Here is a 14,439-nt window from a genome sequence, read left to right as displayed (position 1 = left end):
GAAGATGATGAGTATTATTGCAAAAGAATACCCACAAGAAAAATCTTCATCTCAAGAGGAAACTCCAAAAGTTAAAATTTCTCCAAATTTTTACACAATTTTCAAAAAAATGAGCCAATTTGCTGAAAAACAAGAATTTTTGCCAAAAAGCAAAATTTTACAATTTTAGCAATGAGTTTCAATTTTTGGGAATTTTTGGTAATGGAATTGACTGTTTTTTCTCGATTTATCATCATCAAATGTTTTATTTTAAGACGTCCAGCATCTTGGCCTTCAACTTCAAATCTTTTAACTTTTGGCAAAAAGCAATGCTTCGAGACAATTTTTGAATAAAGTACGACCTTTGGATTTTTCTTTTTGCAAAAAACCGCAATTTTTTGGTAATTTTTTCAAAAAACGAGGATTTTTGTTAATTTTGGAAAAATTGAGTAGCTAGGCTACCTACGAGTACCTTTGACAAAATTCATAAAAAAAAACATATTTTTGGCAACAAAAAAAAATGAAACTTAGACAATTCTAATAAAAGAAAGGAATCATTTTTGGCAACGAATGTAAGTCGTTTTTGAAATTAATGAAAAACACAGATTTTTAGCAAAAAACGAAACTTTGACAATTTCAATGAAAGAAAGAGATTTTTGAAAATTTCTGGAGGAAAAAGCGAGACTACTAAAAAATTTTTGAAAAAACGATAGTCTTTTCGGGATTTTTTGAAAAGAAAAACGATTTTCAGCAATTTTGATTATTGTAGTAAGCGAGAATTGTTGACAATTTTTGGTAAGAAGCAAGACTTTGATGATTCCAGCAAAAAAAAAGTGATACTTTGTGCCAATTTCTGGCAAAAAATCAAAAATTTTGCATAATTTTCAAAAAAATTAGCAAAGTTGAAAAACAAGAATTTTTGTCAAAAAGCAAAATTTTACAATGTTAGCAAGAAGCAACAATTTTTGGGAATTATTGGCAACAAGATTGACAGTATTTTTTGCATTTTTTTTTCGGAAAGAGAAAATTTTTTACATTTTTAGGTTGGTAACGAGATTTTTTGGCAATTTCATCTGAAAGAATTTTAAGTCAAAATTTTGGCAAAAATCAATATCTACTTTTGGACAATTTTTGAAAAAAAGTACGACCTTTGGATTTTTTTTTTGTAAAAATCACAATTTTTGCCAATTTTTCGAAAAATGAAGTTTTTTGCCAATTTTGATAAAATTGAGTAGGTACCTACCTGTAAGTACCTAGTACCTACTTTTGATAATTTTAGCAAAAAGCAAGACTTTTTGGCAATTAATGTCAAAAAATGATACTTTTTCGCAATCTTTGTCAAAAAAATTGAAGAAATTCGCGTGACTTATAGATTCTTGGGTAATTAGGTTTTTAAAGGTGCTGAGTTCAAATTTGAACAACCTTTTCTCTGCTGTAGAACCCCCCCCCCTCCCCTCCCAAAAAAGGCCCAAAAAATTGAACAAATCAATAGACCAAGGCAGGACTTTCGTAGAAGTTCTGATTTCAAATTTTAAATTCATTTTTTAATTCAAACCTTTTCCTCGCTCTCTTTCTATATTGGTAACACCCCCTTCGAAAATATTTTTAAATTCTCAAAAAAAAGACGTATTGTAGAGTGTAAAAGGCTCTTTGTAATGTAAAAAATGTCATTATTTTAGATTTCAAGTTGAAAAAATTGAACAAAATTACACGTAAGATTACGCAAATCCAGGTTTACTTTCAATTAAAATTTAATATCCATATTATTACCCAGACCTACCTTACACGCGGTGACTGCCACATTATATGACTTGTTCCGGATACGAAAACTTTACATAATAAAGTTCTAAATACCTACATACGTATAGTTTGTGGAAGAGATATTAAATGGAAAAAAATTAAACGAACACCTCCTATAGTACGAAGATATCTCATACACATACACTATACGTAGATAATTCGTATGTAAAATTACATTAATACGACAAGTCTTTACGTATATCTACGTTCTACGTACATTAATTCGTATAAAATAGGAATTTATAATTACTCGAAAGTATACGTACGCAGACGTAGGTACATAATAGGGGTAGGGTACCTTAAACCTATGCTATCTACATTTCGTAACAGTTTAAGTACTCCTAAAGGTGCATAATTTCAAACATTACAGAACGAAGCTCTTGTCGTTAAAGAAGGAATATTTCCAGATAGTACCCAGTATACTTAATACTTGTTGAAATACACACAGACGTACTAACATTTCGAATAATAATGGTTACGTGATTAATGTAACAAGCAACGTGTGCTGCAGTTTAGTACATACGTAAAGTCCTGTGTACTATAATGCTCTAATACGATAGCTTCTGTATTAGGTACGTAGACCTGGAGCAAAGAGGAAAGATGCTCATCGCCCAGTCTGCGAGAGTATTATTTTGAATAATTAATTCGCAATTTGTGGTAGGTATTAAAGCAGTGCTTTATAATATAGCACCGTGTGTAGGTAATCAGATCTCATTACTGTGGCACTTGGAAGAAGGCAAGAGCCGGATAATGAGTACCTTGGTATATACCTCATCGTCGTAGTAAGTACTCGTACGTATAAAAAATACCTACCTATTTTACACTATTTTGGAATACTCTGTAGTTACACACGTGTAAGTAATGGGCGAGTATAAAAAAAATAATTTGGCGGCTACCGCGTCTTCGCGTATATATGGTCAACACAATGGTAATTACCTTGGGCAATTCAATTACGCGAGCCTTAAGATTTTTAGGTGTCAAGGTAGCCTACAAATAACATATATAACGTAACGTTAACAAACATTCGCGTTATAACTTCAAACTAAATAACTATACTTATTATTATTCAAGTTGCATATTACTCGGAATTAGCGTTTGGGATATTGTATGTAGTTGTATATCCTTCCCTTTTCAGAGTATATGGAGAACTTTAAACGTAATATTTCAAAGTTATTATATTTTGCATTTCGCTTCATCTCCAAGGCCTGATGTTTGCTGTATAGAAACTGTGTGGCGATATGTACGTGGAATCCGCATCATCGTTTTTCTTATACATTTATAGTGTATAAGAGATGGAGATGTTATAAGAAATAATATGTGCAAGCGGTAAAACTTGAACGATATTTCAATCAGAATGTTTTCCTACTTATACATATAGAAATAAAGACGCGATGCATGAGTGTGGGTGAGGGGGAATATGCCCCCTCCGCCATTGCCGGTGGTATTGCGATACGATGCCACGTACAGTATAAAGTTATAATGAACCAGAATGTCACATTTTCCGGGCTGTTTATTTTTTATTTGGTATTACGAAGATGTCGACGACGTTAATGCGACACTTGTTTAATATCGGTCTCTTATCGTACGTACGAGTACTTCTTATTCGAGTTTTGTTTCAACCAACCTATAATATTCGTTTTATTGCGAACGTCTTCGTCGTCGTGGCGGTCGTCGTCCTACATCCAGAGTCTTGGAGAATCGCACGTTTGACGATAAACTTTCGTCGAATATATGATTAAAGCGACAGATTGATGGTCCCTTATACTATGTAGTTTTGAAAAATGATCGTGTGCCGGAGCAATTTACATTATATACTCCGTAGGTAAGCAGTTTGGTTGTTTTCTGTGTGATGAAATTACCAGTCACCACTGCCTTACCTTTAGAGAGCTGCTTTTTACCGCAAATTTTCGCCGTAGACCGTCATGCGAAGCCAGCCGATTGCGATTTAATTCCAAGACGAGAGATGTAGATAGTCGTTTGGGTAAATTATGCCCCCAAAACAACGCCTCGCACAATAACCTAGCACTTATAGTGTTAAACTCGAGGTAAATATCATTTGTAAGGATTTGCATACTATTAAGAGCAGACAGGCCAAGTTTTTCGTTTACCCCTGCGTGGTTTTTGGTAGGCACAGGCAGGTAAGTACGAGGTATCCATGACACCCTGACCGCAGATTTAATTATGTCAAATCGATCGCGAGTTTTGGAGAGTCTTGAAGGGACGATGTCGTTGCTGGGCCTTGTTCGATATGCAGGTTTTTTATTATCATATTATTAGTATAAGTTGGGGTAGTTCTATCTCTGCAAGTTTAAGTGTATCTAATATTCAATGCCTCATGGTTAGGCTCTATTCAGAACAAGGGAGCCTCACGATCCTAAACCAATGATCCTGTCCATTTTTTCATCAAAGCAAAAAGATTCATAAAGTACTCCACCAAAAAAAAAAAGCCAAACGTGGTAAGTTGAGGGGTTTTATAGGAATTTCAACTTTTCAAAATAGGCCAAAAATTACACAAACCAGGCGATGAGAAAAATGTATTAGTCAGTTATTCCAAAAAAATTTAATTTTAATCACATTTAGACCAAAATTTCATTCGAAGACCCACGGAAGACCCCATTTTTGGCCATACATCTGAGCCTTAAAGAACCTAAAAACACGTTGGCAACTCGATTGCAAGAAGATTCCTACATATAGCTGTCCACTCTCACATTTCGAGTATTCAACAATTTTTTTCTGAAAAAATTGGTGTCCAAAAAATTTGTAGTTTTTCATTCATGCTGAATTAAGTTACACTTAAAGCACGTCAGCAATTCAAAATTCAAATAAATGAAAAAACTCGGATATGATGTGGACACAGCTGGAATTCATCTATCTCTGAGCCAAGTTGAGCAGATTGTTAAGTATCCAAAGCCAAGCGATGTATCCAGCCTAAGACGTTTCATTGGCATGCTGGGTTTTTACAGATGCTGCCTACCAAATGTTGCTGATATCCAGCGGCGTGTCCAAGCCATCATCTGCACGAACAAGAAGAATGATAAGACACCTCTTTGTTTGGACTGAGGACACGGAGCGCACGTTTGAAGAGCTAAAGCAGTGTTTGAAAGATGCTGTCATGCTTCATCATCCAGATGACTCATTACCAATCATTCTGTTTACAGACGCATCCAGCACAGCTATCAGAGCAGTTTTATCACAGCAATGTGAAGATGTGCTCGAACCATTAGGGTTTTTCCCCAGAAGCTTTCACCTGCTGAGACACGTTACAGCACATACAATTGTGAGCTGTTAGCAATTTATGCAGCTGTGCGCCACTTTCGGAGTCACCTTGAGGCAGAGAATTTGTGATCTATACAAATCATAAGCCCATTGTGTTCTCATTCGAGCAAGACTCGGAAAAAGCTCCACCGCTGAGATGTGCCAGACAGCTTGACTACATTTCTCAGTTCACTACACACATCCGTTACATCGAGGGAGTCGCCAACATCCCTGCGGATGCGGTCTCGCAAATCAAAGCGATCAGTGTTGAGTCGGAAATCAACTATGGTGAACTGGCGCTTGAACAACGTGTTGATACGGAGATTGAGCAGTTGTTGAACAGTGATTCGAGTCTGAAGATCCGGCCTAAAAAGCTGCCAGAAATATGTATCAAGATTTCATTTTTTTGAAAAAAACTAAATTTTTTTGCTTTCATGCCGAAAATTGACCCTTGAAACTCATTGTTAGATTGGAATATGACCTAGAAAGAAGATGCCCAGAATTGGTAGCTACCCAAGTGCACATTTCTAAATTTTAGAGCTTTTGAACCTTAAAGTAGGTACTTTTTTTCTCGCCAATGTCAAAAATTATCTTTAAAACGCGTTGATAGCAAAACAACATGATCTAGAAAAAACATACTCCAAGTTGTATGAGCCCAATCGCTAATTTTAATTTTTTTTTTGTTTTCAAAAATGATTTAGAATATTACCCTAAAATGAAGTTCCCAAAATTGTATTCCACATTTTTGAGATTTTAGGTTATTTCTTTGAAAATGGTCCCAAAAAATTGATTTTTCTAACTCATGTCAAAAGTGACCCTCGAAACTAGTTTTCAACTTGAATAGTGAACAACTAGGAGGACCCTGAAACTTCGATTCAAAGTAGAATCACCTAACTAAGGAGCACTGAGAGGTTGTGAAGGAAATGGGAATTCATAAAACAAACTTGAGGGAAACTGGAGAATCCGACTTCATTTCTAATTCGAATTGATACAGAATAGGTCACTAGATTACTTGGATCAATTTTTATAGTAAAATTTTCAACATTTTGTTTTCAAAATTTGACACCTTCTTCAAAAAAAAATCAAGTCTGGGGCTTGAAAATTTATTTATTTATTTTTTTTTTTTTAATATACCTATTGTTTAAACAGTCACACAATATTCTTTTTCAATTTACCTAAACCTGAACTTCTTTTTAAAAAAATGTAAACATTATTCGACCTTTGCAGACACCTTGTACTTATTGTAAGTTGAGCTTTGGCAATCAAAAACATACAGACATTGAATTTCTGTAGCTTTTCTATGAGATTTCCTCAAAACTCTTTTTTGAAAAAATTGGAGATTCAAAATTAAAAAATCTTGGCTGATATCTTTAGCTTTTGGCTAGTTTTTAGCAGCAGTAAAATGAGCCCTTTTTGGACGAAAAATTGAAAAAATTCGACAGTAGCATTGGAAAAAATCTAAATTAAAAATTTTAGTATGAGAAAAAATCACATTGCTTGAATTGAAAATATGAACTTTTATTTTTCAAAGTAATTAAATCTGTTTCCATCTAAAATCTTAATTCGAAAACTCACAAAAAAAGTCACCAAAAAAGACAATACAGAAGCTGAAAAAAAAATATTTTAGCTGGCAAATGATTCATCTGATCTGGCTTATCGCATCCACTTTTGAAAAGCCTCAAAAAGCATCAAATTTTGGCTTTTAGTTTTCAGGTGGCTTTCCAAGTCTGATTTTGAGAATTTTGATCAAAATACTCATATGCATGTTCTTCAAAGTTGTTGAGATCCTACTTTGAAAATTAATTTGTTGAAAGAAGGAGTAAGTATACAAAGGGGCTCTCGCCTTTGTAATTCTTTTCCTATTTTTAAATTGAGACGCTCAACTTTTGTTCTGGTAAAAAAACATGATTTTTCACCCTTATAAAGTTTAATTCAGGGCTTTTCAAATTTTAATTACCTACCTACTCATTTTTTATAAATCTCTTTCCTATTTCTTCAAAACCCAGTAAACAGAAAGACTTCACGTTTAACTTTACTAGTCTCGAGATACGAGTTACAAAATTTAGGAATTTTCAAGACCCTTCCCCCTCCCCCCACAACGAGAACCAAAATAGAAATTACGACGGTCGCGTTTCTTTTTAAAAAACTTCGAATAATTCCATTGAATTTCCGTCAACAGTTTTTTTGGCAAAATTTCTTATCACAATAAAAAGATTGGAAAAAATTGTATCACGAAATCGGAAATGAAAACGTGTTCCAAGTAACATAAAAACAATACAATATTTCAATTGATAACACTGGTCACATTTCGCACTTCGCACTTCGCAGCAAGCAGCAGCACGAGCAAGCAGAGCAATACAGATACCTCCGCATCTATTACACAGCGATTAGCGACACCGCGATGTAAATTACCATAATGTTAAATATTATGCGACCGATTGTTACGGTTACACCGTTAATATTATGTTAAAATAAAAATAAAGTGGTAATATAATATTACATAATTTCAAATTAACGTTAGTTGTATTATCATCAGCGTACAAATTTTCGTAATCTACCGACACAAGGTCATAAGACGAGAAAAAATTTCATGCAGCTGAAAATTCGCGTATCGGAAACACATTACAGACTAAAAGGTCATTCACGCTTCAAAATCTAAACACACAGCTATAGGTTACGTGTAGCCTATAGCATGTAGGTACTTCGTATCACCTCTTAACCACGCGTCTATTTATAAAATATCATCTCAAAAACATATAGGTATACGAGAAAAAATACTCGTATGAAGCTAAATGAAAAAAAAAAAAGGTCAAACCATCAAAAGCTAAAAGGTCTTCATTGTCCTACATCCACACACTCTCATCACGTATCAACTTTAATAAATTATTATTAATAGATTTTCTCGGCAAACATAAAAACATTTTCTATTTCTCTTATCGTCAAATCTATACCACATCTTTGTCTTTTTTATACGCTCTTAAAATGGAAAAAAATATCATCTAATCGTAAATATAGGTACCGAGAAGTAGGTCTGTGCCAAAGTGCGGAAAACTTACCTATTCTTCAATCGTCGTAGGTCTAGGTACACTGGTCGAATCTGAAATGAGAAAAAAAATTCGTGATTAATAATTAATGTTGTTTTTTTTAAACATTCAATATTGAGATAGGGACAATACATAAATTCATCAATCCGGAAAAAATTACGTACAATTTTTTTTACAAATTGTATGTAATAAGTCACCCAAGGGTGCAAAAAATTAAACCCAAAAAAATTCATAACAGCACATTATTTAGTTTTAGAACATCCTGTAGGATTAGAAAAATTTATGTAGAGTCATCACGTAGGACTTCGTACACATTAAACTATAGTATTCAAAAACTTCAGATCTCACGATCAGACAACCCTGATGGGACATACTGTACTTCAACCTACACGTTAGAAGAGCGGTAGAGAGCAGGGATCTAAAAATCGTACCTCGAATTTGAAAGTTTTTCTAGTAAATTTTTAATAAACTTTCGCATTTTAATCGGTCTCTAATTGGTTTTACGTTTTATTTAGTACACGTTCGCGAATATTTTCTTGGCATTTTTTTTAGCCTTATAACCTCTCGCATCGTCTTCGTATACTCGTAATACAGTACCTTCGATTCGAACGTTTTATTGAAAATGCAAAACATTCTCCAGTCTTCACGTATTAGGCTTCGACGAATTAACGATAGATTCCAATGAATTAGAAAACAACCAGCATTTTTATTCGAATTTTTACGACTTTTTTTTCTCTCTGCCATGATATCGTAAAGCTACGTGAAACGATTTGTGAATATTAATTTTTTTTTTCATCTACGAATGTGTAGATGCGAAAAAGAGCAATGACTTTCAAAGGCAGATGTCCTTTCTACGGATATTAAAATGGTTGCAAAATAGTCGAAAGAAGTTGGGATGTTAATTTTTGTTAATCTGAATCTCAACAACATATCCATGATTTGAAAAAAAGCTTTTTCAAGAGAAAACTCACGACCATCCTCCAACAACTTCATATATATGAAAAAAAATGTTCAAAAGTCATCACTCATCAGCCTAAAAATTTGTTTTTTCATTTCGGTTCAAAAAATGTAGTCTGGAGTCTTCAAAGTTGAAAACATTCAAAAAATGTGATAAAAAAATTTGTATTGAAAATTCTCAATTTTTGCTTCAGAATTCACCTACATGCATGACCCACCCCCCCCTTTTTGGAAAAAAATCTCCACTGGCATCCAAGCAAAGTTCATCCCCCTTCATAGAGTCCTCCAAAGTTAGGAAAATCAACAAAATAAACAAATAAACGAAAATTCGCAAACAATTTTTTCAAAATTTTCAGACCTCCTTAATAAAAAGAAAATTGAAAATCTTCCTTCACCCATCCCCCCTCCCTCAGTAATGTTGGGCCATCTATACATAAAGTCCCACAACATTGAAAAAAAATGAAAGACGTTTATCCAAAAATTGTGAAAGAATCCCACCGAGGAATTAATAATCCCATTTTAAATTGAAAACATTAGGTACAAAATAAAAATTGAAGGTCTCAAAATTTTTTTGGAATGAGAAAAATGATTATTTTTTTCAAGATTTAAATAAATTTTCGAGTCGTTCGTGAGCAACACAGAAGAACAAAATTGCTTAGGGTATCACAGAGAAGGGTTTCTCTTTGAAAAAGGTATCTTACCTATTTAGTGAAATTCCAGCGTAAAAAAATTGAAGATTTTTAAGTTTTTTTCTTTCTATGCATGTTTTTGATTTTTTCCGACTCGTGGAGGGAGGTGGCTTTGTACAGGAAGACTATAATTTCACTTAAGAGACTACGGGAAGGGTATTTATAGGAAAAGGAATTTATTTGAAGTGATTCAGGAACAGAAATTTGAGAAATTGAAACATCATACAAAATTAGGCACCTCTACCTACTGATTTGGAATTTTTGTTGAGTGATTGGTCACCTTCTATCAAATGCTTCCTTCACAACAAAAATTTGAAAAAAAAATGAGTTAAAGAAAATAAGTAAAAAATTGGTAAAAATGTTGACAATTTTTCATTTTTGATCAACATTTTTGTAAATATCCTGACCTTTTTATTCAGAAAGCTCTTATTTGTGAGGAGGGGGCAGGAGTAAAAAGGATACTATTTAGAAAGGTTCAGATCAGAAATTTTCACAATTTAATTCTTTGTTTCAACTTTATGGATTGAAAAGGGCGGGGATTAATTTTTTTAAAAAGAGGTAGGTATTACTTTTAAAAAATGGTGCATAAATTGGAAATGGTTGAAAAATTATTAACGAATTTTATTTCATTTTTTTTTCAATTTATATATTTCATTTTCATTTTTTTTTTAATTTTGAAGGTATTGGTGGGTTCTTTACAAGATTTTTAATTTTCAGTTGCAATGATAAAATTTCCAAAGAATCTTTTTTTTCATTGAAAACCAACAGTTTTTGAGGTGGGAAGGGGGTGATGAAATTGCCAAAAATTTTCACAGTGTAAATAAAGACCAGACAGTTTATTGTAAGTTATATGCCAAAAGTCTAATTATTCCAAATTTTATGCACAGTGATTGGTGAATCCAAACAGTCATCAGAATTCACCAAGAAGTCACCAGACTGTCAAAAAATGTTTCAAGGGGCAGGATTACATTTTGGTGATTTCTTCACCAATAATTCATCGAAGAAGAAAACTCAGATAATTCGTATTTGGCTGTTTTATCAAATCATTTTTCATCATCAAGCCTATCTCGCTTTGAAAAATTTATAATTATTAAAATCATACTCCACATAATTCATCTTAAAGTTTCAAATATCAAAAAAAAAAAAAAAAAATTAATATGGAAATCTCAAAAGAATCAAATTCGAATTAGCTATTTCACCCGACCTTTTAGGCAGAAAATTATCCAGGAGACTTGGAAAAAAAATTATTCACAGAAAAGTAATTTGTAAAAGTTTCAAGATTAACAACTTCAAACCTCGAAATTGAAAAAAAATTTGTAAAAAATTCATGAAAAAAATTACACTAACTCGCTCGTGTTTCCACTTAAATATTTGAAACGCTACGATTCGAAAAAAAAATTACAGTTATCGTTTTAAAAGGCGAGCTTTTATTCCTCAATTCTCACACGAGCGTAAAAAAAACTTCGAAGGCTGAAAAAATTGCACGAAGAATTTTTTCATCATCGTTCTAAGGTTCCAATTAATTCGATATTTATAAAGTCTATAAGGAGCTCGAGTCAAGATCTAGCTATTTATATCGTAACAATAATAAGTAACTTATGTCGCGTCGTGTTGATGTAGGTACTTTGGTATGTACTTCGAAATAATCCGATTATCAAGATGGAAAATATTTTCTGTGGTTCGAGGAAACAATTAATTGAAAAAATATGAGGATTTGAACTTCGACGATATTTTCGTTTTACTAATTTTTTTTTTAATAAAGCAGAGTCAAGAGCATCCGTGTGTACCTGGTACTACCAATTTTTACTGTATTTATAATTCTAATGATCGCCAGCGACTGGTGAAACAATGAATTGTTAGTACACGCGGAAATACTTATCTACATGAGGTGGAATTTAGATAGTTAATATGATTTTACATCACATAGCAGACCTTGAGATAGGTTCGCCTGTTTCATTTTATTTGATTTTCTGTACTACGTAAAGTAGCCAACTAAGTATATAATATCGTTTTGTAGTTCGATGTTCTAGGTACTGTGAAAATGGACGCTACGTTTCTGCTTCGCCCTAGCTACATGGAGAATTCCAAAAAACCACACGAAAGCGGATAATCCGTTAGTGTACGACGTGTACTTTGTAGCGTGGAGCTCTTTGTGGTAAATTAAGACAAAAAATATATACGTTTCTAAAGGCCGCGATATTTTTCAAAGTTGAACGAATAAGTAAACGTCGGTCGGGTCGGAATTAATGAATTCGATTTCGAAAGGGTTAACCCTGCGTATATAGAGGAGTTTATCGTGTTATCTTTTATTGAAATGTACCGTCGGTGGCGTTGGTTGGTAAAAGAAAACCGGCGGTGGCGGCCACAAGGGAGGCACAGAACTGAGCAAGAATTCCAATTTTCATCGTACTATTCTAAATCGATATAAGTATATACTAAAATAACGCGCACAGGGTATATTACTGTGTAATCCAACACTTTGAAGACTCCTTTAGTATAATACGAATCCACTTTCGAATAAACGTTATAACCGTTTTTAAAATACTCCAAATCGCGGCCTCTTTACATTTTTTGTGGAGTACGCGAGCTTCGTTCTATTACTATAATTTGGGTAAAAGATAAAGAGACCGAGAGAGAGAAAAAGAAGAACGAAACAGGCCAACCGTGAATTTTAAATTATTCCGTTTTCAGCGCGCGGAGGAGAGAGGGTGAGGTATAAATTTGTGTGTTAAGCTTTTTCTTTCAGTTTTGACGCCCCTTAACGAATCGTCGTCAGCCTTTGGTGGTATCATTTAGTAATGAGATTCAATTTTAAAGTTCATTTTTTCTTTTCTTTCTTTTTTTTCTGCTTTTTTTTTCTTCTTTTGCTGAAATGTTTAGGAGTATTTTTTTTTCTCTGGTTCCTTATTTCGCAATGGTTATTTGCCATGTTTAATGCGTTTAGATAAATTACCTAGACGTTGATTACTTTCAAATTGTTATTTAGCTCGCGGTTCATTACGAGCTTAAGAATAAGTAGGTAGTTTTCGAGAGGACCACAGCCAGCACACTTTGCGTATAATTTTTATGCGAAAAAAATATTTTTGATAGATTACTCGTATTTCGGGTTGTAATGACGAAAGACGAATTGACGAAGACTATCGAGTGAACGGGGCATCGATAACTGAAGAGGGGAAGGAGGGAGGAAGGGTATGGAAAGGATCAATTAATTTACGATTGATTCGGTTTTTGTGAAACTATTGTACAGAAATTGATCTCTTTTCAAGCGAAGCGAATCAAATCGAATCGAATCATTCACAACCGATTGGCGATTGAACAAACTGATTGATTTCTAGGTGAATCATTCGCGAACGAGTTGATCAATAATTACTGAATCATTCGCGAACGAATTTATTCGTAGACGTGACTCATTCGCGAACGAATTGATTCGTATAAGTGACTCGTTTGCGAACGAATCGATTCATTCACTCATTTTTTGATGTATCATTCGAGAACGAAACGATTCATTCACTCAATTTTTGTTGAATCATTCGCGAACAAATCGATTCGTTTACTTAATTTTTGATGAATTATTCACGAACGAATTAATTCGTAAAAGAGACTGATTTGCGAACGAATCGATTCATTCACTGAATTTTTGATGAATCATTCGCAAACGAATTGGTTCGTATAAGTGACTCGTTCGAGAACGAATCGATTCATTTACTCAATTTTTGTTAAATCATTCGAGAACGAATCGACTCGTTTATTTTGATGAATCATTCGCGAACGAATCGATTCGTGAAAGTGACTCATTTACGAACGAATCGATTCGTTCATTTTGATGAATCATTCGCGAACGAATTGATTTGTAAAAGTGAATCATTTGCGAACGAATCGATTCATTCACTCAATTTTTGTTGAATCATTCGCGAACAAATCGATTCATTTACTTAATTTTTGATGAATTATTCGAGACCGAATTAATTCGTATAAGTGACTCATTTGAGAACGAATCGATTCATTCACTCAATTTTTGTTGAATCATTCGCGAACGAATCGATTCGTTTACTTAATTTTTGATGAATTATTCGCGACCGAATTAATTCGTATAAGTGACTCATTTGAGAACGAATCGATTCATTCACTCAATTTTTGTAGAATCATTCGCGAACGAATCGATTCGTTTATTTTGATGAATCATTCGCGAACGAATTGATTCGTAAAAGTGACTCATTTGCGAACGATTCGATTCATTCACTCAATTTTTTGTTGAATCATTCGCGAACGAATTGATTCCTATAAGTGACTCATTTGCGAACGAATCGATTCGTTTATTTTGATGAATCATTCGCGAACGAATTGATTCGTAAAAGTGACTCGTTCGAGAACGAATCGATTCATTCACTCAATTTTTGTTGAATCGTTCGCGAACGAATCGATTTGTTCACTTTGATGAATCATTCGCGAACGAATTGATTCGTATAAGTGACTCGTTCGAGAACGAATCAATTCATTTACTCGATTTTTGATGAATTATTCACGAACGAATTGAATACTTTTTAGTGAATCATTCGCGAACAAATTGCGGTTCGTATAAGTGACTCGTTCGCGAAAGAATCGATTCATTTACTCAATTTTTGGTGAATCATTCACGAACGAGTTGACTCATTTTTTGTGAATTCCACTTTTCTAAAAAAAAGTCGGTAAAAGAGTCGAGATCCAAAAAAGTGTTC

General features: G+C 33.6%; 1 protein-coding gene and 1 long non-coding RNA gene across 4 annotated transcripts in view; both read right to left on the bottom strand.

The window, feature by feature from the left end:
- LOC135842319 (Ig-like and fibronectin type-III domain-containing protein 1) overlaps positions 1–14,439 on the bottom strand; it is a 315,844-nt gene that overhangs the window by 202,042 nt on the left and 99,363 nt on the right. For all 3 annotated transcript variants that reach the window (XM_065359716.1, XM_065359715.1, XM_065359717.1), the window contains one exon: positions 8,091–8,131. The gene's annotated coding sequence lies outside the window, so the exon portion shown is untranslated. The remainder of the gene's footprint in view (positions 1–8,090; positions 8,132–14,439) is intronic.
- LOC135842327 (uncharacterized) overlaps positions 1–14,439 on the bottom strand; it is a 406,653-nt gene that overhangs the window by 318,978 nt on the left and 73,236 nt on the right. The gene's annotated exons all lie outside the window — the stretch shown is intronic.

The sequence above is a fragment of the Planococcus citri genome, chromosome 4 (genome assembly GCF_950023065.1).
Source record: "Planococcus citri chromosome 4, ihPlaCitr1.1, whole genome shotgun sequence".
Lineage (NCBI taxonomy): Eukaryota > Metazoa > Arthropoda > Insecta > Hemiptera > Pseudococcidae > Planococcus > Planococcus citri.
The sequence above is the reverse complement of the archived record's forward strand: the minus strand, read 5'-3'. Positions and strand labels throughout refer to the sequence as shown.